Source organism: Labeo rohita, chromosome 24, assembly GCF_022985175.1.
Source record: "Labeo rohita strain BAU-BD-2019 chromosome 24, IGBB_LRoh.1.0, whole genome shotgun sequence".
Classification (NCBI taxonomy): Eukaryota; Metazoa; Chordata; class Actinopteri; order Cypriniformes; family Cyprinidae; genus Labeo; species Labeo rohita.
In genome coordinates this window covers 12703175-12724482 of record NC_066892.1, presented here as the reverse complement: position 1 = coordinate 12724482, position 21308 = coordinate 12703175, and the positions used below count along the sequence as shown (strand labels likewise).

Below are 21308 nucleotides of genomic sequence, written 5' to 3'. Positions count from 1 at the left end.
CCAGGAAGGTAATCGTGGGCAATAAAGCATTGCTAAACAGCATGTAACAACAATGATCCGAGACTCAATGGCTTTCATCAGAGCTGATTGTATCATGATTGGGCTTAAATTGCAAATCAAACACTTTAGTTGTAATCAGAGCGAGTGAGAGATACAAAGGGAAACAAAGCATAGCAAATGTGTGCCTTCTTCAAGTACAGACTTCAAAAAAGAGAACAAAAAGCAAGGTTGACCTCTAAAGATATAGCCTGCCCTGCTCTTCAAAAAGGCTGCATGGGGATTCATGGGGGCTTTGATATTTTTCTTTTGACATTTCTTAATTAACTAGCCAAATTAATGTAATTCTTTATTATTCAACCAAACCACAAAATGTGGGTGGTCCAGGAAGGTTGTCGTGCCACCGGGCCGCACATCATTAGGCAATAACCCTTCAATGAGCATTACCTCAGACATCACTATAAAAAGCCATTGTTCGCCATTCAAAAGTGATATGAAATATGGGCTGAGTTTTATGAAGCTCATTTGCAATGAGGTCTTGTCGATGTGCTTGGAGGGCAAACGTGTTTAATATGTACGGTAATAGTAACCAGGGAGGGCTGAGAGAAATGAAAGAATGGGGAAAAAAGAAAGGAAATGGGAAGAAGAAAAAATAAAAATTGAACACGCAAGTTAACTAGACAGAATTAGAGAACGAGGGCATGACTTGATGTTTACATGCAGCTGGGCGATATGCTAAAATGAGCTGATTTTCATGACAGCACAATTGAGAATGTGACCATGCATTTGTACAACAGTTCAATAAAGTTTACATTTACTTACATTTTTAACAGAGGAATACTTGGACTGAGTTTCTGTGTGCCAAAACGCCACTTAAAATGACTGTCTGCAAGAAGACTTAAAAATTTTCAGGGATGGGTTTTTTTTTTTTCTGGACAGAGCAAAACCAGAAGTAACTTGCACAGCTATTGCATATTCTACTTAAAGGGATAGTTTACCCAAAAATGAAAATTCATGTCATTATTATTGGTAATCAAATAGTTGATAGTAGCCATTGACTTTCATAGCATAAAAAAATACTATGAAAGTCAATGGATACTGTCAATTGTTTGGTTACCAACATTATTCAAACTATCTTTTTTGTGTGTGTGTGTGTTCAACAGAAGAAAGGAACACATGTTTGGAACTTGAAAATGAGTAAATGATGACAGAATTTTAATTTTTGAGTGAACTACTTTATCAATAATTTATGGAAACCACTTCCCACCACTGAACAACAAATAAAAACTGTTTTTCTTACAACTACGAGTTTATATCTTCCAATTCTGACTTTTTTCTCAGAATTGCATGATGTAAACTCACAATTGTGAGTTACGAGGTCAAAATTTTGGTATATAACCTCGCAATTGTAAGAAAAAAATGCAGAGATATAAACTTGCAATTTTAATTCTGACATTTTTTTCTCAGAATTGTGATATAAACTTGCAAGTTTCTACAGTTACAAAAAAACTTGCAAGTTACAAAGTCAGAACTGCGAGAACTCAATTCTGAGAAATTATATCAGAATTGTGAGATATAAACTTGCAATTATGAGTTATAAAGTTAGAATTGTGGGATATAAACTTGTGAGAATTATGAGATATGAACACCCAGTTCTGAGTTTTAATGTCCAATATTGAGACAGAAAAAAAAAAACTATATATTTTAATTTTAGATTATATTTTCTCAGAATTTTGAGTTTAAATCTAACAATCCTTACTTAATAACTCTCTAATACTTGTGATAAAGAATAGCAAGATATAAACTTACAGTTCTGAGAAAAAATTCTGAATTGCGAATTTGTATCGCAATTTGTGAGGAAAAAAGCCAGAATTGCGAATTTATATCTTGCAGTTCTTACTTTTTAACTCACAATTGCAAGTTTATATTACAATTCTAAGAAAAGTTAGAATTGTGAGTTTATATCACAATACTGACTTTAATTCACAATTGCGAGTTTCAATTCTGAGTAAAAAATAACAGAACTGCAAGTTTGTATCACAAGTCTGAGGAAACAAGTCAGAATTTTGAGTTTATGTCTCAAATTCTTACTTTTAACTCACAATTGCGAGTTTATATTACAGTTCTAAGAAGAAAAGTCAGAATAGTCACGATTTTAATTCGCAATTGCAAGTTTATATCACAATTCTGAGTAAAAAAATATCAGAACTGCGAGTGTATCACACAAGTTTGAGGAAAAAAGTCAGAATTTTGAGTTCATATCTCACAGTTCTTACTTTTTAACTCACAATTGCAAGTTTATATTACAATTCTAAAAGGAACAGTCAGAATTGTGAGTTGGTATCACACAATTCTTAGAGAAATGTCAGAATTGCTAAATAAAAAGTCTCAATTGCCTTTTTAAATTTTTTATTCAGTGGCAGAAACAGGCTTCCATAATAATAGCTCTTTGGGCAAAATGATCAAAAAGTAATTTCAGAGCCAATACATTTCAAGAAATCATTTAAATAATGTCAAAAGCCTGAAAAATATTGAGAATTTTGAACTGTATCCCCTAGCCCTAGTATCCATGTGACACACAAGAGGGGCGTGAGAATTCTGGGAACTTCGGAATGTCGATGGAAAACTTCTGGACACGGTGTGTGCGCATTTAAGCGTGTCCATGTTGAGGTAGCTCCACATACTTCGGCTCTTTGATCCAGCGACTGAGGTTGCTGACCAGCGGTGTGCACTCCTGGCAGAGGTGAACGGTGTCTATGTGGGATTCCTCCGGGGCCCAGCTTAACCGCTGCAGCTGTGCGAGGGAGAGACGGGATCAAAGCACACCCAAAAAACACACTATATGAACACACACTCTCTCCATCACTAATAATAACCACCTCGGCCCAGAACCCAGTCTCCTCTCTCGCTGGCCCGGCTCTCTGCTCACATAATCAGGGTTTCCTTCTACATGCTATTAATTGATTCAGTATGCTTGGAAGAAGTGGTTCCCGCGTTCCCATGTCTCAGATTTTCTTGTTTATTATGCTAACCATACATGAGACTCCCGCACTCTCGAGGGGGTGGAATTCTAATCAGGTGAATTCAATTACAGAGCTCCTGATCCTGATTTTCTACTGGGCTCCAAGTGCACAACAAGTCCTATTGAGAGCACACATTGGTGTCAGCTTAAAACTTCTTTCTTTTGGGGATATTTCTCTCTCTCTCTTTTTTCCTGTCTCTCTTAGAAGGCATGCATGTATTAAACATTTTGCAAAAACGGTTGAAGTTCATAACTGGATTCAATCAAAAAACAGGGGACCCCACCTGAAGCAAAAGCAGACAGCACAGACTAATGTAGAACAAATGTGTTTAGTTTCAGCCCAATGTCTAGTGCTTAGTGGCACAGCTTAAATATAGTAAACATACAAAACCAATACATTTAAAACACAAAAACAGACAACTTAAGGTTATAATTTCTTTAATGTCAAAATACTTTCTAAATTTGGTAAAGTTAAAATTATATATATAGATAGATAGATAGATAGATAGATAGATAGACAGATATAAATATCACTGACAAGTTTTTTTCTTGATTCAGTCCAATAGAAACTAAATTTAGAAACTATTCAATAAACCTGCGATCAACAATAATTACTAATAATAAAATATATATATATATATATATATATATCATTTTATTCCACTTTCTTATATTTTGTTATTATTATTATTATTAATTATTATTAATTAATTATTATTAATTATTATTTTGCCTAACATGACACAGAAACCTGTACAGTAACATTCAAAAAAAAATAAATAAATAAATTTGGGGTCGGTAGGATTTATTATTTATATCACAATTCTAAGAAGAAAAGTCAGAATTGTTTATATCTCACAATACTGACTTCAATTTGCAATTGTGAGTTTATATCACAATTCTGAGGAAAAAAGTCAGAATTTTGAGTTTGTATCACGCAGTTCGGAGGATAAAAGTCAGAATTGCAAGTTTATGTCTCAGTTCTTACTTTTTAACTCATAATTGCGAGTTTATATCACAATTCTAAGAAGAAACGTCAGAATTATGAGTTTATATCTCACAATACTGACTTCAATTTGCAATTGCGAGTTTAAATCAATTCTGAGTAAAAAAAAGTCAGAATTTTGAGTTTTTATCATCCAATTCTGAGGAAAAAAGTCAAAATGGCGAGTTTGTATCATGCAATTCTGAGGATAAAAGTCAGAATTGCAAGTTTGTCTCAGTTCTTATTTTTTAACTCAAAATTGCGAGTTTATATCACAATTCTAAGAAGAAAAGTCAGAATTGTGAGTTTGTATCACACAATTCTTACTTTTTAAGTCAAATTGCAAGTTAAAAAACTACAGCTGCATTTATTTGATTAAAAAACTGTAACAACAATAAAATTGTGAAATATTATTAGACCTTAAAATAACTGCTTTTTATTTTAATATATTTTAAAATGTAATTTATTCCTGTGTTGACAAATCTGAATTTTCAGCATCACTTAAGAAATAATATGCTAATTTTATAAATAAACTAATATTTAATATATGTAGACAGTCACAGAAATTTCATTTTTGCTTAAACTATCCATTTAAAAAGCCTGATAGGCACAACAGCACACCTACAATCCAATATTAGAGACCAGTAACCAAAACCCAACATATACTGGTCTTTTTAGCATGAGGGACATACAGGCAAATAGAAAAAAAATGAGACAGTGAAAGTGAGGGATAGGGAGAGAGAGAAAGAGGAAGTGGGAGAGGAAGAGAGAATCCCCTCTGAATGTTCTGTAAGCCATATGTTGTGCATATAATGCACCGCTGTGTGCCGAAGTGATTCATACCTCCTAATATTTCTCCAAAAACTATTAGGACTCCGAGACAGTCGGTACATACTCTGTCTAGACACCACTTGTCAGAATTATGCCGTTCGAAACACTCACAAAGAGAGAGGGGAACTTCAAATGATGACTCAATTCAATCGCGATTCATTCTTCTGTCTTCTATCCATTTTTTCCATAATGTGGCTATATTCTCAAGCTCCATGTCAAATGTTTTTACATGATTTTCAGTCTAATGGCTAGAGGCTGTATGAACACTGGACCTTGCGCATATTAAGTTAATGGGGGCAGTTCTATGCATGGCTGCACTGTGTGAATATATGCTACATCCAGCACTCCATGTACTGATTATATAGATAGAGAGAGAAAGATACAGAGCAAATAGGGAAGAGGGGGAGGCAAAACGAACGAGAAACAGATAGAAAGAGAAAACGGAGACCTAGAGGTGGCAGCTCATGATGATTAAAATGGAGATTAAGCAATTTCAGTTATCAGCGTGTGGATTTGGTTTGTCAGTTATCTCACCTCCTGTAGCTACGTCTCAGTCATCTCCAAAGAAACACTGTTGCAGAGCGGTACGGGTGCCTGCATCTGATCTCATATTCTAACACACGACGAGTGCCATAAAACTGGTTGCTAACAGGTTTTCCAGGAGTTCCTTTGAATATAGCGTTCAATGTTTAGCTGTATTATCGTCCTATGTTGTGAGCTGACTATATTTTCAATTTGCAGCCTGCAGAGAAAAAAGTGAAAAAACAGTGAAAATCAGTGAAAAGAGATGTATATCCCTACAGATTTGTTTCTACCAAAATAACCTTGTTTGATAAATCTAATAAAATCATGTTCAGATGATGTCTAGGTCAGATTTGATCTCAAAATCTAAAGAAATGAATAAAAAGCTGTTTTGCATATAGAAAATGAATAAAATAGTTTAGTAGATAGAAAAATTGATTTTCTGACATTGTCATGATTTGTAATTTCACAATTTACAATTTGTAATTTTAATTAATTGTACGTCGGTAATACTGCCTAAAACTATTCTCTTAATGGAAAAAAGCTAAAATAAAACAAATGTTAGACAATGGAAAAGCAAAACTTAGAAACATTGTCTTGGCAACTACAGTTAAAGTCAAAAGTTTACATCCCCCTCTCAGAATCTGCAAAATGTTGATTTTTTTTTTCACCACAATAAGAGGGATCATACAAAATGCATGTTATTGCTTACTTAGTACTGACCTGAATAACATATTTCACATACAAGATGTTTACATCTAGTCCACAAGAGAAAATAGTTGAATTTATAAAAATGACCCTTTTCAAAAGTTCACATCCCCTTTATTCTTAATACTGTGTTGTTAACTGAATGATCCACAGCTGTGTTTATTTTTTTGTTTAGTGATAGTTGTTCATGAGTCCCTTGTTTGTCCTGAACAGTTAAACTGCCTGCTGCTCTTCAGAAAAATCCTTTGTTTCCCACAAATACTTTGGTTTTCCAGCATTTTTGTGTATTTAAACCATTTCCAACAATGACTGTATGGTTTTGAGATCCATCTTTTCCAACTAAGGACAACACTTACAGAAGGTTCAAATGCTCACTGATGCTCCAGAAGAAAAAAACGATGCATTAAGAGCCGGGGGTGAAAACTTTTGAACAGAATGGAGATGTGTACATTTTTCTTATTTTGCCGAAATATCATACTTTTTTTTATTTAGTACTGCCCTTCAGTGGCTACAGAAGATAGTTACACGTTTCCCAGAAAACAAAATAACTATCTTCTGTAGCATCTCCATTTTGTTCAAAAGTTTTCACCCCCAGCTCTTAATGCATGGTGTTTCCTTCTGGAGTGTAAGTGAGTGTTTGAACCTTCTGTAATAGCCACCTTAGTTTGAAAAGATGGATCTCAAAATCATACAGTGATTGTTGGAAAGGGTTCAAATAGACAAAAATGCTGAAAAAACAAAAATTTGTGAGATCTGAACGATTTTTCTGAAGAACAGCAGGCAGTTTAACTGTTCAGGACAAACAATGGACTCATGAACAACTATCACAAAAAAAAAAAAAAAAACAATTGTGGATCATTCAGGTAAAAACACAGTTTTAGGGATCAAGTGTATGTAAACTTTTGAACGGGGTCATTTTTATAAATTCAGCTATTATTTTCTCTTACGGACTATATGTAAACATCTTATATGTGCAATATCTTATTCAGGACAGAACTACATAAACAATATCATGCATCTTTTATGATCCCTCTTATTTTGGTAAAAATAATTAACATTTTGCAGATTCTGAAAGGGAATGTAAACTTTTGACCTCTACTGTAACTAACTAAATGAGTTACAGCAGTATAATTCATTAGAAATAATCATAAACTAAAATTGAACTAAAAATAAAATAATAATTAAAGAAATTCGAATAGTAAAAAAATAATTAAAAACCCATTAACAATTTCTAAATATTTACCTAAATTTAAAATATAAAATTCAAAATATTATTAAAAACTACAATACCCAGTAACTATAGTACCCAGCATTTTATTGTGGTTTAACAGAGTGAAAATGCATTACATAATGAGCATCTCTATTGAGAATAATGAGAATTCATGGGAACTGCAATAAAACTCAATAGTAAAAATGCCAAATGCATTATAGTAATGAGAATTTGTTGGGAAAAAGTACTTACTTGTCATAAAAAATATATATTAAAAAAATCATGTCAGAATGCAATAAACAAAAGGCTTTAGTGTAAAAATGGCTGCAACATGTTAATATCTAAGTGACCAAAGGATGTGCTACCCCCGAAATCATAGGAAGTATCAGTATTTTGGTTTGGTTGTGTTTTTGGCCTGGAGGGCAGCCCACACACAGGTGTACAGTGTGCCAGACCAGAGAGGTTGTGTTTGTGAGTGCAACATCTTATTAAGTATGAGATGGGCAGAAACAAAGCAAAGATTGAGAGTACTTCTGTGACCTGTGACCTCTTGTGTCCTGAAGTCAAATTCCTCCAACAGCAGGTCCCAGTTCTCACTCCCTGGATGCGGCTCTGACAGGCTTTCTGCAGCTGCTTCAGCTGTAGCTATAAGCTCGGAGCGCTGCTACACTCAGCTAGAGGACACACACACACACACACACACAGATTTCCTCGTTCAGAACTTCTGCAGAAACAGATCCATTCTATTATTCCTTTTCAAAAACAGTAAATCACAAAACAGAACTGTTAAACTGAACTTTTAAAAGTAATGCATTACAATATTGCGGTACTCCATGAAAAAGTAACAAATTGCTTTACTTTACTTTTTTATGGAAAGCAATGCGTTACGTTACATTTGTGTGTTTTTTTTTCACCTGAAAAAAAAAGCTTGCTTATTTGTTTTTTAATAACACACACACACACAAAAACAAGTTAGATTTTTGGCAACTGTAAAGGACCTTTCACACCAAAAGTGAAATGAATAAGCCTCAGACTAAAGGAAGTGTCTTTGGAAGACTCATATAGTCGCATGGTTTTTTTCATATTTGTCAAAATTCATCATGCACAGAAGGTCAAGGTGTCAAAACACTGCAAAAACAGAAAATGGAACCTGATCCGAATTTGTGTTATGATGGACGAACGTTTTGGAGGCAGCGTTATTTTTTAGCGTGCGAAAATTTCGGACAAGAATTTCGGACTCAGCATGCAAGGTCCTTTATTCCCGATTTCTTACAATACGGGACAGGAGAGATGTCAGTGAATAAATGGGAAAAGAAAGTAACTGGTGGTACTTATTTAAAAAAAGTAACTCAGATATTTTCTTGTAAATTTAAAAGTAATGCATTTCTTTACTAGTTACTTGAAAAAAGTAATCCGATTACGTAACTAGCTGCCCGTAAGACCTTTGTTCCTCTTTGGAACACAAATTTGTTAGAATAAATTCTTTAAATTGTTGAATAAAGTCAATATTTTTGTTTCCTTGGTGCACAAAAAGTATTCTCGTAGCTTCATAACATTATGGTTAAACTACTGATGTCACATGGACTATTTTAACAGTGTCCCTACTACCTTTCTGGGCCTTGAACATAGTTGTGTTGCTGTCTATGCAGGGTTAGAAAGCTCTCGGATTTCATCAAAAACATCTTCATTTGTGTTTTGAAGACGAACGAAGGTCTTACGGGTTTGGCACGACATGAGGATGAGTAATTAATGACAGAATTTAAATTTCTGAGTAAACTATCCCTTTAATCTAAATCTATTTACACTTTGTTAAGCACTTCGTTTTTTTAATGCTTATGTATGCAGCTTTTAGGATGTCATATTAATTCAGAGACAAAGAAATATTTGGATTATTTCTTTCTTTCTTTTAAATTGTCACACCACAGGACATCTAAAATGAACCAGTGAAGTCAAAAATGATTAAAATGGTAAATACTTTTATATAAAAATTATTGAGAAAAAAAAAAAAAAAACATACAAATTTTAACCTAAAATCTTAATGTTGATTTAACATAAAGTAACTCATAGAATTCCACAATACTACCATGGTTCATGTCAAAAAAAAATACACCTTTTGCTACTTTTAAGTGTGGAGTGCCATAAAACGGTACCATAGTTACCACCAAAATACCCTAGCTGGGTAAATTGCGGAATGTGTACAAAATTTTTTCGGCAAATCAATTTTTGAAATGACTGATACCGATACCAAAATGCTTAAAGGGGTCATCGGATGCCCATTTTCCACAAGTTGAAATGATTCTTTAGGGTCTTACTTAAAAGTCTATAACATGCTTTGGTTAAATGGTGGTGTAAAAAACACCTTTTTTACCTTGCCAAAATCAGCTCTGCAAAAATCATCCTGTTCTGGTCGAGGTTGCTTTAAATCTTAATGAGCTCTGCTCACTCCGCCCGTCTCTTCTCTCTGTGGAGTGACGAGCCTGTTTACTATAGCCGCATTTAGCTGTGTTTAGCCGCTGAACTTGCTAACTAGCACATTATTAGGAAAGGTGATCGCAAAGATTAATAAAAAACCCTTATACTCACTTCTGCTGTAAGTGAAGCTGGATAATGAGTAATTTGCGCGAACATAGACGGATATATGTAGATCAGGAGGCACATTCCCTTCCCAAACAAATGTAATCTACTGCATCTTCAGAGGCTTAGAAGTTGGGGGTAAATGACGACCACTATGTCCATTATTACATCCAGCAACACAACACCTTAATCGCTCAGTCGGAGATATTCTTGTCTACCTTACATGCCTACTCTGACATCAAAACAATGGAGGTTGGACTGTTACAGCTGATTTAAGGCGGGTCTGAGGTAAGATGCTCATGTCAATCAACTATCGTGGGAGCGGCCTCTCTCGGCCCCTTTGAAAAAGGGGATATTATTTTTACAGATTAATTGAAAACCACTGCATGGATTTTTATCATTATAGCGTAGATGTGTACATACACTGCCAACACGCATTAATGTTCAAAAAACATGTAAAAGTGAACTTTGCATCCGATGACCCCTTTAATATCTGTGCCGATAATCAGCCAGGTCGATAATCAGTTGACCAATAATTTAAAAAAAAGTCAAGCGATTTCATCTCTAAAGAAAAAATGCTTACAAATGTTGAAAGCTTGTGTATAAAACCAAAACATGTTGAGTCTCCACAACAAATATCTCATACTAGTATTAAACACACTATTTGTATGAATTTACATGGTACAATTCAGTAGAGAAACAAAATGTTTCGACTGTCCGAATGTGCCAGACAGCTACACTCCATAAAACAAAACAATAACAGCCAGTGAGCCCTCGCAGTGACAAACCCATCAACACAAACAAAAAGACGAGACTGGACCACCCTGATTTACAGTGCACAAACAGTGAGTATGTGTGTGCGTGTGCTCTCTTGGATGCAGTGCAGCGACAATGGCACAAGCCACCTCTCAAAGCTGTTAAGGGCCTTTCTTCCAGCGCCACATAAAGTAAGACATTAATTCAGTATTAATTATACAACACGTCAAACTACATCTCAGTCCCGGCTCCCCCGGAGTCTCTCGAGCGTTCTTAATGACAGTAATTACCACTCATAAAAAGACCCATCTAAAATTAACATTTCTTCTCCGCCTTGATAGAGAAAATGTAAATAGCAGTGAAGTACAGATGTTATGATTAGGTCCAAATTGCACATCGTTCTTTTGTTTCCATGTGTGTCGGACAGAACAATGGCAACTTGACAAAAGCACCACAGGCCAAATTTCTCAAAGGAGGGGGAATGCGGACCACTTCAGGAGGGAACCTGTTTAACATTTAGATTGTTTCTCCTAATGGGGGGTGGGCAAGATATGTGTGTGTGTGTAGGGTTGTACAGAATTCTGTGTAGCAGCATCGTGTACAATAAAATGAAAGAGAAGACAATGTTGTCCACTAAAGTGAGATCTGATTGCAGATCCCGCACCACTGGGGTAACATTGCGTGACATTATAAGATCTCATTCTTTGTAGGTGACTTTCAGGCTCGGTTTGGATAATTTAGTATCTAGCATGGGTATAGGCTAACTAAAACCATATTAATAACCATACTTCTGAAATAAAAACCAGTTGCTTAGCACAAAAAAAAAAAAAAAAAAAAAGTGAGATGGGGCCATTTCATCCATTACTGTGGTAAGATGACCCTATAAACCCTACCCTTGGGATAAACTTAGCAAAAGTATTATTCATTTTGCAAAATATGTCAAATAAATCTGATATATATTATTTATATTCATGTTTTTTTTTTTTTTTTTTTTTTGTGAAAGAGTACTGCAATTTAAAATTTCTTATTTTAATATCATAAAATTTTATTTACAAATTAATTAATTAATAAATCGAGTTCTATGTATTTTAAATATAACTCTATTTACATATAAAATATATTTATAAAATGAAGGGCATTTAAAAATGTATGTACAAAAATGTAGGGCTGTCAAATGATTAATCAGAATTAATCGCATGCAAAATAAAAGTTTGTGTTTACAGAAAATATGTGTGTGTACTGTGCACATTTATAATTTATATATTATATAGAAAAATATATTAATAATATATAAATATATAAATAACATTTTTACACAAAATATTTGCATAAATGCACATAAATTGTATGTACATATACTTTATAATATACATATTTAAACATAATATCATAATATATGTATAATATATAAATATTATAATATATATAATATATATTGTGATTAATCGCATGCAAAATAAAAGTTTGTTTACATAAAATATGTGTGTGTACTGTGTATATTATAAATAAATAAATAAATATTATATATATATATATATATATATATAATTAGTTTTTCTTCATTTTTTTCTGGCTTTTTTGATGAATAGGAAGTACAAAGAAATCTTTGTTAACAACATGAATTTACAATTCAATTCAACATTATCAATTTAATGCATTGTTGCTGGATAAAAGTATTATTTATTTATTTATTTATTTAAGAAACTTTTAAAATGTTATGTTTTTATTTTTTTTTTTAAAAAAAAAAGAAGTGTGATTACTGTAAAATTGTATATCAAATACTTTATTAAGTTTAATTAAATTGAATAATGACAGACCCACTTAATGAGGTTCATCTGAATTACATTATTTAATTACATAAACTAATTATAGGCTTATATTTTTAATTAAAAGACATCTAATTAGAGTAATTATTAAATAATATTTCCATAAATTATACTTATAAACTTTCGCATTAAAAACACCAGCATCATCACACAGCTTAGCTTTTAACTCAAAAATAAATTTTATTTGTTACCATACAAATCAAAATATCCCCTGGTTTCACAGACAAGGCTTAAGCCTAGTCCTAGACTAAAATGTAGGACTGAGCTGTTTCAACTGAAAGAAATTTGCAACGACTGATTTTAAAATATGTCAATGCCTTTGTTTTGTCTCTAAATGACATTTAAAAAATGACTTAAATGTCCTTATTGAACTATGGCCTAATCCTGGCTTAGTCTAAGCTATGTCTGTGAAACTGGGCCTTCATGCAATAAATAACAATCCAAAACAGGTACTGTAGCTATAAGTAAAAGTATAAATTATAGGTCCGTTTTACCAAATGCACACTGTTTACAGGAAAATGAGTGAAGATATGTTCAAATGAGACTTTCAGATCTAAGTAAAAACATGCATGGAATGCAAATGTTCAGTTTGGAGCCTTAAGTAAACTGATAAGACTATTTCTGTCTTCTTAGATGACAAGGCATATCTCCTCCCAGCCTGTCTGTTTCTCAGTCTCCCTTACTGATGGTTAATAAATATAGGAGTGCTAATCTGCTCCGATTTTCTCTGCCCTGGCTACGTCCATCACGCTGTCACCTGCCCCCATATGTTTGACAGTTTATTCTGCCTCATCAAAGCCAACACAACAAAATCACTTTCCCTTCTGCAGCCAAATCCACTCCTGGGTAATCACCAATAAGTGGCTTTCTGTATGCACAACTACAGAGAGAGACGGAGGGGAGAGAGAGAAAGAGAGAGACAGCAAGAATCAAACCAAGAAGAGAGATTAAAGAAAGGCGATTAAGAGAGAAGGAAACACACACAGCGTTCACTATAGTGTGTCAATTACTGCTGCACTACAGAGTGCTTTAGAGGACCTTGTCTAATGTATGTTAAAGGCGGGCTCAGTCCTTTTGTTAATATATCCCATATTTTTCACCACTGTGCCACACGCACATTCACGCTCTGAGATGCGAGGCGTCACGTGGTCACATGGAAAGGCTCAAAGCCATGGAAATTATTCTATTGCAACAGTCTAATGAGATTTCACAAGTGTGAAGTCAAGGAAATCTATAGATCTATCGATCAAAATGGCACAATTGGTCACATAAATTCACAGACACATCATCACAAGCTCTAGAAGGAACTAAAGAGCTGGTTTTAAGGCTGTGGACAGTGGAACGACTGAATAGCAGCCATTTTTCTTTTCAAAACACTGAATGCATGCTGTATATAATTAATGTTCATAACAATATTCAAAATAAGAAAAGGTGGCACAGCATAGCATATTAAAATAGTCGCAAAATGTTGCTAAGCTAACAATGTAATGCTCTAATGTGTATAAAACACATTGAACAATGGGTAAAGCATAATTTAAAAATATAAGCGATAATTCACCCAAAAATGAAAACTCATGTTGTTCCAAACCTGTAAGACCTTCATTCCTTTTTTTTAGAACACAACTTAAATATTTTTGATGAAATCCAAAAGCTTTTTGACCCTGCATAGACAGCAACGCAACTACCACGTCCAAGGCCCAGGAGGTAGTAAGGACATCACTAAAATAGTCCATGTGACATCAGTGGTTTAACCTTAATTTTATTAACCTACGGGAATAGCACAAAGAAAACAAAAATAATGACTTTATTTAACAAACCATACAGTAGGACCCAACACCCGATTACTGCACCAAAAATCCTTCATTACTTGAATCAAGATGATACTAATTTAATTTTAAAGCACAGCCACCACAAAATCAGACTTTAGCAACTCTTTTTACTTTTACTGAGATCGTTTTGAGGTTAAATATAGATTTAAAATCATAACAAGAAATAGTTTACTAGCTCTGAAACTTTTTCAAATCTTTGCATAGCTATGATGGGAAACACATCTAACAATGTCTTGGAAAAAAAACAAAACAGTTAAATTAAAAAATAAAGCATATACATATATACAAACCAAACAGGAAATAACAGTTATTGAATTATGGCTGCAAGCAGCATTGAAAGGACCCTCACACCCGGTCTCACCACCACCCGGTGGCATTAGGAAAACAGCGAACGGTCAGAAATATGCATTTAAAATGATAAATATAGAAGGAGAATGTCAAAGTAATTTATATGTGCCAAACTTCCTGCCATTCCTGCTATGACGATAACTGGATATTGGCATGTAGATGTCTTCAGGCCAGCACTTTTATAAAACATATGAAGTTTGGTGCAGATTAAACACAATATTTTTGAGTATTTTTGAGTGAAGCATGACGTATCTCGTTGCCAACAGGTGGTGCTATGATTATAACTGAATATTGCTCTTTAGATGTCTTCAGGCCAGGACTCTTACCACACATGTGAAGTTTGGTGCAGATTGGACATTGCATGTTTAAGTGTAAAACAAGTAATTTCCTGTTGCCAACAGGTGGCACTATGATTATAACAGAATTTTGGCATTTAGATGTGTTCAGGCCAGGATTCTCATCGAACGTGTGAAGTTTGGGGCAGTTTGGACATAGTATGGATGAGCTGCAACACCTTCTATTTCCATGGTGAATTATCGAACTTTGTTAGGCCACCATGGACACGCCCTTTAACAAAAACTCAAGATCTTTGCAATTTAACATTGCAAAGGCGTTTAGAGTAGACTCTAATATAAGAATACAAATATAATGTTGATGTCATTAAATCTCTAGAAGTAGTTTGTTAAAGCGTAAAACATGCCACTTCCTGTTGCCAGCAGGTGGCGCTATGGCTATAAGTGAATATGGTCATGGGCATGTGTTCAGGACAGGACTCTTATCAAACATGTGAATTTTGGTGCAGATCGGACATTGTATGCCTGAATTATAACAACTTCCTTTTTCATGGCAAAACACTGAAGTTTGTCAGGCCACCACGGACATGCGCTTCAACGAAAACTCAAGATCTCAAGATCTCAAGATCTTTTTATAAAGGGCCTCATTTAGGGCCTCATCAAAGTGCCTAACGCCACATCAGGGTCAGAGCAGGTTTTTGAAAATGTAAGCTGTTCTTGCAGCTAGCTGTTGTAAATTAAAGGATTTGGATGATGATAGTGATCTTTTATATGTTAATGACATTAATTAGAAATTGTTTACAAGGCAGAGAACTGAAACTATACAGTTGCGCGCAAGTTCAAGATCATTTGCGATTAATAGATTTCACATCTGAAAGATATGTGTATGTGCATTTTCTGTACATATGTTCATTCTATGAATCACACGTACGCATATTTGAGAAATGATCGTAAGATAAAACTTAGGATGGTTTCTGTGCAACATTTTATAAACGAGGCCCCTGGTGTTGATCTGTTTAAATCTCTGGGAGGAGTTTGTTTAAATACAACACCTGAAAATGGTAAAAACAGTGCAAAGCATGCCAAGAAAATTCAAAATAACAGACTTTTTTGTTGGGTTTCAGACTTTATACCAGGGTGTTGGTGTGTTACATGTGTCTACCAAATTTCGTGCATGTATGTGAAACACAGCTCAAGGGGCACTTCGTTGAAATTTTACAGGTGGTGCTATTGAGCCATTTTTCCACTCCCACTTCTGGCGAGTGCGAAGATCTTGAGTTTTTGTTAAAGGGCGTGTCTGTGGCGACCTGACAAACTTTTTCGCCATGAAAAAGGAAGTTGTTATAATTCAGGCATACTATGTCCGATCGGCACCAAATTTAACATGTTTGATAAGAGTCCTGTCCTGAAAAAATTTCAATGACCATATTCAGTTATAGCCACAGCGCCACCTGCTGGTAACAGGAAGTGGCATGTTTTACGCTCTAACAAACTCCTCAAAGAGGTTGGTCAGTTTTCTCTAAAGGACTTTGCAATGTTAAATTGCGAAGATCTTGAGTTTTCGTTACAGGCCATGTCCGTGGTGGCCTGACAAAGTTCAATATTTCGCCATGGGAATAGAAGGTGTTGCAACTCAGCCATACATTATCCGATCTGCCACAAAACTTCACACGTTCAATAAAAGTCCTGTCCTGAACACATCTAGAGGCCAATTTTCAGATATTATCATAGCGCCACCTGCTGGCAACAGGAAATTACTTGGTTTACACTAACTTACATATGCAATGTTCAATCTGCTCCAAACTTCACGTTCGATAAGAGTCCTGGCCTGAAGACATCTACATGCCACTATCCAGTTATAGTCATAGCGCCACCACCTGGTGCAGCACATATGAACGACTTTGGCATATTCCTTCTATATTTATCTATTTAAATGCATATTGCCAACCGTTCACTGTTTTCCTAAAGCCCCCGGGTGGTGGTTACGTAATGCCGTTACATGTAACTAGTTACTCCCCAACACTTTTATCGATGCTCTTACTACATTTCTGGGCTTTGAACATGTCAGTTGTGTTGCTGTCTATGCAGGGTCAGAAAGTTCTCAGATTTCATAAAAAATATCTTGATTTGCGTTTTGGAAGATGAATAAAGGTCTTAAGTGTTTTGAACAACATGAGGATGAGTAATTAATGACAGGATCTTCCTCAGTCTTTCTCTCTTTAAGATATCTCTCACCTGCGCTACTATCTTGGATTTTTTTTTTTTTTCACTAAGCTTGTCATAGTGCACTATGGGAGTGACTTATCTTTGACGAATATATGCAATGTCGCTTTAAAATCATCTAAAATGAGGTAAGTTAAATTGGCAACCTTTTGAAACAGCAAAATGTTGCCTACATAGGCAGCTTATTGCTATGTTTTGGAACAGAGCAACTGGTAAAATGTATAACTGTATGTACACTTATTTACATAAACATGTCTGTAAAATGCATAAAGTGCATTTACATTGCCTTTCCATCCCTGGAATATATGTATTTCTATTTGTACTAGTCACCACTCAAAATGACTTATTTACAGCACTTTCATTAAACCAACTGGAGATTATATATGCAACCAATCATGGACTTTTTTTTTTCATCTGAAGAGACTCTTTTTAAAGCATAAGGGCAAGATATGAGTTCAATTACAGGAAAGTGGAGCATGTGAATATTCTGTAAACATTCAAACGGTAGTTTATGCTTGACTTACAAAGCAGATGAGGATCTATAGGATGACACGACTCTGAACATGCAGGTTTTTAATCTTGGCAGTGGCATTGAATAGATGTTGAATAGTGCTGTAGAGCTTTGTGGAGTTAAGCACCTTTAGATGGCTGTTTGCTCGTAAGACCACTCAATCTCTCTCTCTCTCACTCATGCACACTTACACATTTACCCTTCACTGCCTTTTTGCATATTAAACCCCTTTTTGCAGTGAAAAAAAAGCAGTGCCGACAATGCAGATGCAAGCTGTCTTGTATATCACGCTCTTGCTTTCCCCTTGCGACACACACACATACGGATTCAAAAGTGATTTGTGTCAATTTTCTTTACCTCAGACTGAATGGTCTCACATCTGCATGGATTAGAGAGAGGCAAACAGAATGGAAGGGATGTCACTCCGCCACTGAAATAAAGACAATTCTGTTGTATCAAGTGTCAACCTCTGGTGCTCGGGGGATCGGGGATTAAACAGCAGCTATTGACACTGCAAGCTTGAAAATGGAAAGGCTTCCACATTCACCAGAGATACGGGTTAAAGAATTATTCTAATCCAAAACATACAGATAGAGACGGAAAGAGTGGGGGAAAAAAAAGTGAGAGAGACAGGCTGGAAATGAATGCGTGCATGTGTGAGGATGCTGGACGTCTCCAGTGACTGATCACTTCCTGGAATCTTAACCGAAGATGAATCAACAGATGGCTAGAGTGCACATGGAAAGCATGATTTACTAGAATTATTAGTAATATTAAGAGGATTTTTACATTTCCTGGAGAAAATGTGAATAGTGCTTGCCTGAGCAAAACATGGCATTAATGATAGTTGCCAGGGCATCAGGTTTTGTAAGTGGATGTTAGTATGTTGTTATGCAGTTGCTGGATGGATACTTATAGAAACGTCAATGGAATTTGTTACAATTATGATATCATAATAATTAGTTAGTTATAAAGAAAAAATACTACAATGTCACCAGTAATGTCACCAGTAAACAACAACAACAATAAAATATACATAATAATAATAATTTTATATATACAGTGTGTGTGTGCATATATGTATATACAATGTAAACATACAACATAAAAAAGGACTAAAAATAATATGAAATTGCTATTGCTTTTCATAATTCTTCATACTTCATATATTTTTTTTAGTATATTTATGTATTTAATTTAATATTAATAACATATTTTTATGAGATTTCCCACTTTTGTAAAATAAACCAATTACGTAAATAATAATAATAATAATAATAATAATAATAATAATAATAATAATAAATATGTGTATATAATAACTAATAATAGTAAACATACCATAATAATAACAATAATAATAATATGAAATTGCTATAGCATTATTTCTTTTATTTAAATAATAATAAATATTAAAATATATATTTTATCAGATTTACCACTTTATTTAAAATAAACCAATTATGTAAATAATAATAATAATAATAATAAATATGTATATAATAACAATAATAATAATAATAATAATAATAATACTATAAAACTGCTATTGCTTTTTTTTATCAGTTTTACAATTTAATTTAATTTAAATAATAATAAATATTAAAATATATTTTTAATCAGATTTACCACTTTATTTAAAATAAACCAATTATGTAAATAATAATATTAATTAAATAATAATAATAATAATAATAATATGAAATTGCTATTGCTTTTCTATCCGTTTTACAATTTTATTTAAATAATAATACATATTAAAATATTATTTTTTAAAATCAGATTTACCACTTTATTTAAAATAAAACAATTATGTAAATAATAATAATAACAATAACCCCTAAGAAAACTAATTATTTAAATGACACATAACATTGTATTGTGTTTCCGGGTTGAAGGAACGGTTCATTTATTTTATAACGCAGGACACATAAGACAGGGCAAATGTCCAAATGTACAGCAGTCTCAGTCGACTGTTGTCATGTGACCTTCTACAGGTTTGAAAAACTACCGTACAAGCTACGAATGCATTAAAGTTTAATACAAAGTGTTAGGGGGTTTGACAAAGTATGCGACTGTGCATGTGATGCTCTACTAATGAAGAAAAAAATGAACATGTTAACATAAACTATTAGACATCTGCTAATGTTCAGCAATTAAATATTTAATCACATACAAAAGCTGAAATAAGAGGCCTCGGGCTCCAGCATGCTCGGGGAGGCATCATCAACACAGTTACGACTTGAATTAAAATACCGCAGCCATGTATTGTTAAAGACAGCATTAAACATTGATCTGTTCCACTAATTAAAAAGCCCAGCAGATGATGAATTAGTTAAATATGTATATTAATAACGACACGCTGTTAAATTAAACATACAAGTTTGACAAGTAGGAAACGTGATGGAACAAGACGCACAAGTGTACACACACGTCCTCGCGCCACCGGCACAGTTACATTTTAAAAACCAAGAGTGGGCAGAGAGCATGCGATTCCTTACAGATAACACTAATGGATTCATTAATTGCTCCGGTACCAGCAACAATTTTCATGGCGACCACCTAATGCCTTAGTAACGGCACTTCAGTGATGAATAATTGGCGGGATGGAGACACAGAACGAGAGATACTTTAAAACAGGGCTGGGTAAAGTAATTAAGCGAGCCCCTATACGACAAGTCCAAAATGCCCTTCACGAGAGCGTGCTGTAGGGCTCTCTTCCTCACAGCCAATCAGCTCTCAGGGATGCCATGTCCTTCCGTCTTGATATGTGTGGCCTTTTTCAATCAGAGAGGATGAGTGTTTTCAATCAGGAGCGGATGGTAAATAGACCTCCGTAAAAGCTGATGCGTGATTGCAAAGGGAAGGGGGAGGAGGTCCATCCAAACCCGGTCTGCGTCGCACCACAATGGGGTGAAAGCGTGCGCCCGGCCTTGTGCACGGGCCATGTGTTCATCAGGCCTTTTGTGTCAGCTCTATGCACCCTCTATTGTCTTTATGAGAGTGACTTGACTCAAAATGTGTTTATTTCTTTCTGTTAGCTGTACATAAACACTAAGACTGAACCATTTTTTATGAAAGCAGAGAAAAGTGTATGCTGGAAGAACAATAACTTAGGCTGAAGACAACAATGGGTTGACCTTCAAACCTTTGAATGAAGACAACACACATGAGTGTGAGTGTCCGCCTGTTGCTGAAGAAGAAACATGTGAAAGGTGAGAAGGAGGAAGACAATGACAGATGAAGGCCACTTGTACCTTTGCATGGAGAAGAGCTGCAACTGAATGTAGATTTGAGTTCTTCAGGTGTTTAGTGCAGTTTAGGACCTCTCCTCTCAACCATGACCTTGCATTCGCTAAACAAGAAAATGCAGCAAGCATTTGCAAAGCACAGTTGCATGCTGGGAAATAAAGAACAAAACGTAAATAAAACCAATCACAAAACATTGGATCACTCTCTCACTACAAATTCTACAAATTCGTCTCTTGTTATACTAAGTTACACTATGACTGGAATTTTTCACTCTTGCTTATGATTTTTATCTGATTTGTGTGTGTGTGTGTGTGTTATTATTTTGAACTTGTACATTATCATTGAAACTTTTTTTTTTTTTTTTATGTTTTTGTACAAGAAAATCTGTTATGCTCCCAAGGCTGCATTTATTTGATCAATT

The 21308-nt window shown here is 34.5% G+C and overlaps 1 long non-coding RNA gene across 1 annotated transcript; it reads right to left on the bottom strand.

Annotated features, from left to right (window-relative positions):
* Nucleotides 1-2474: 2474 nt before the first annotated feature.
* Nucleotides 2475-21000, bottom strand: LOC127156071 (uncharacterized). Its single transcript, XR_007825673.1, has 4 exons — nt 20893-21000; nt 7816-7949; nt 5370-5577; nt 2475-2791 (listed from the first exon to the last, which is right to left on the bottom strand). It is a non-coding gene; the product is annotated as an uncharacterized LOC127156071 (long non-coding RNA).
* Between the last annotated feature and the right edge of the window lie 308 nt (nt 21001-21308).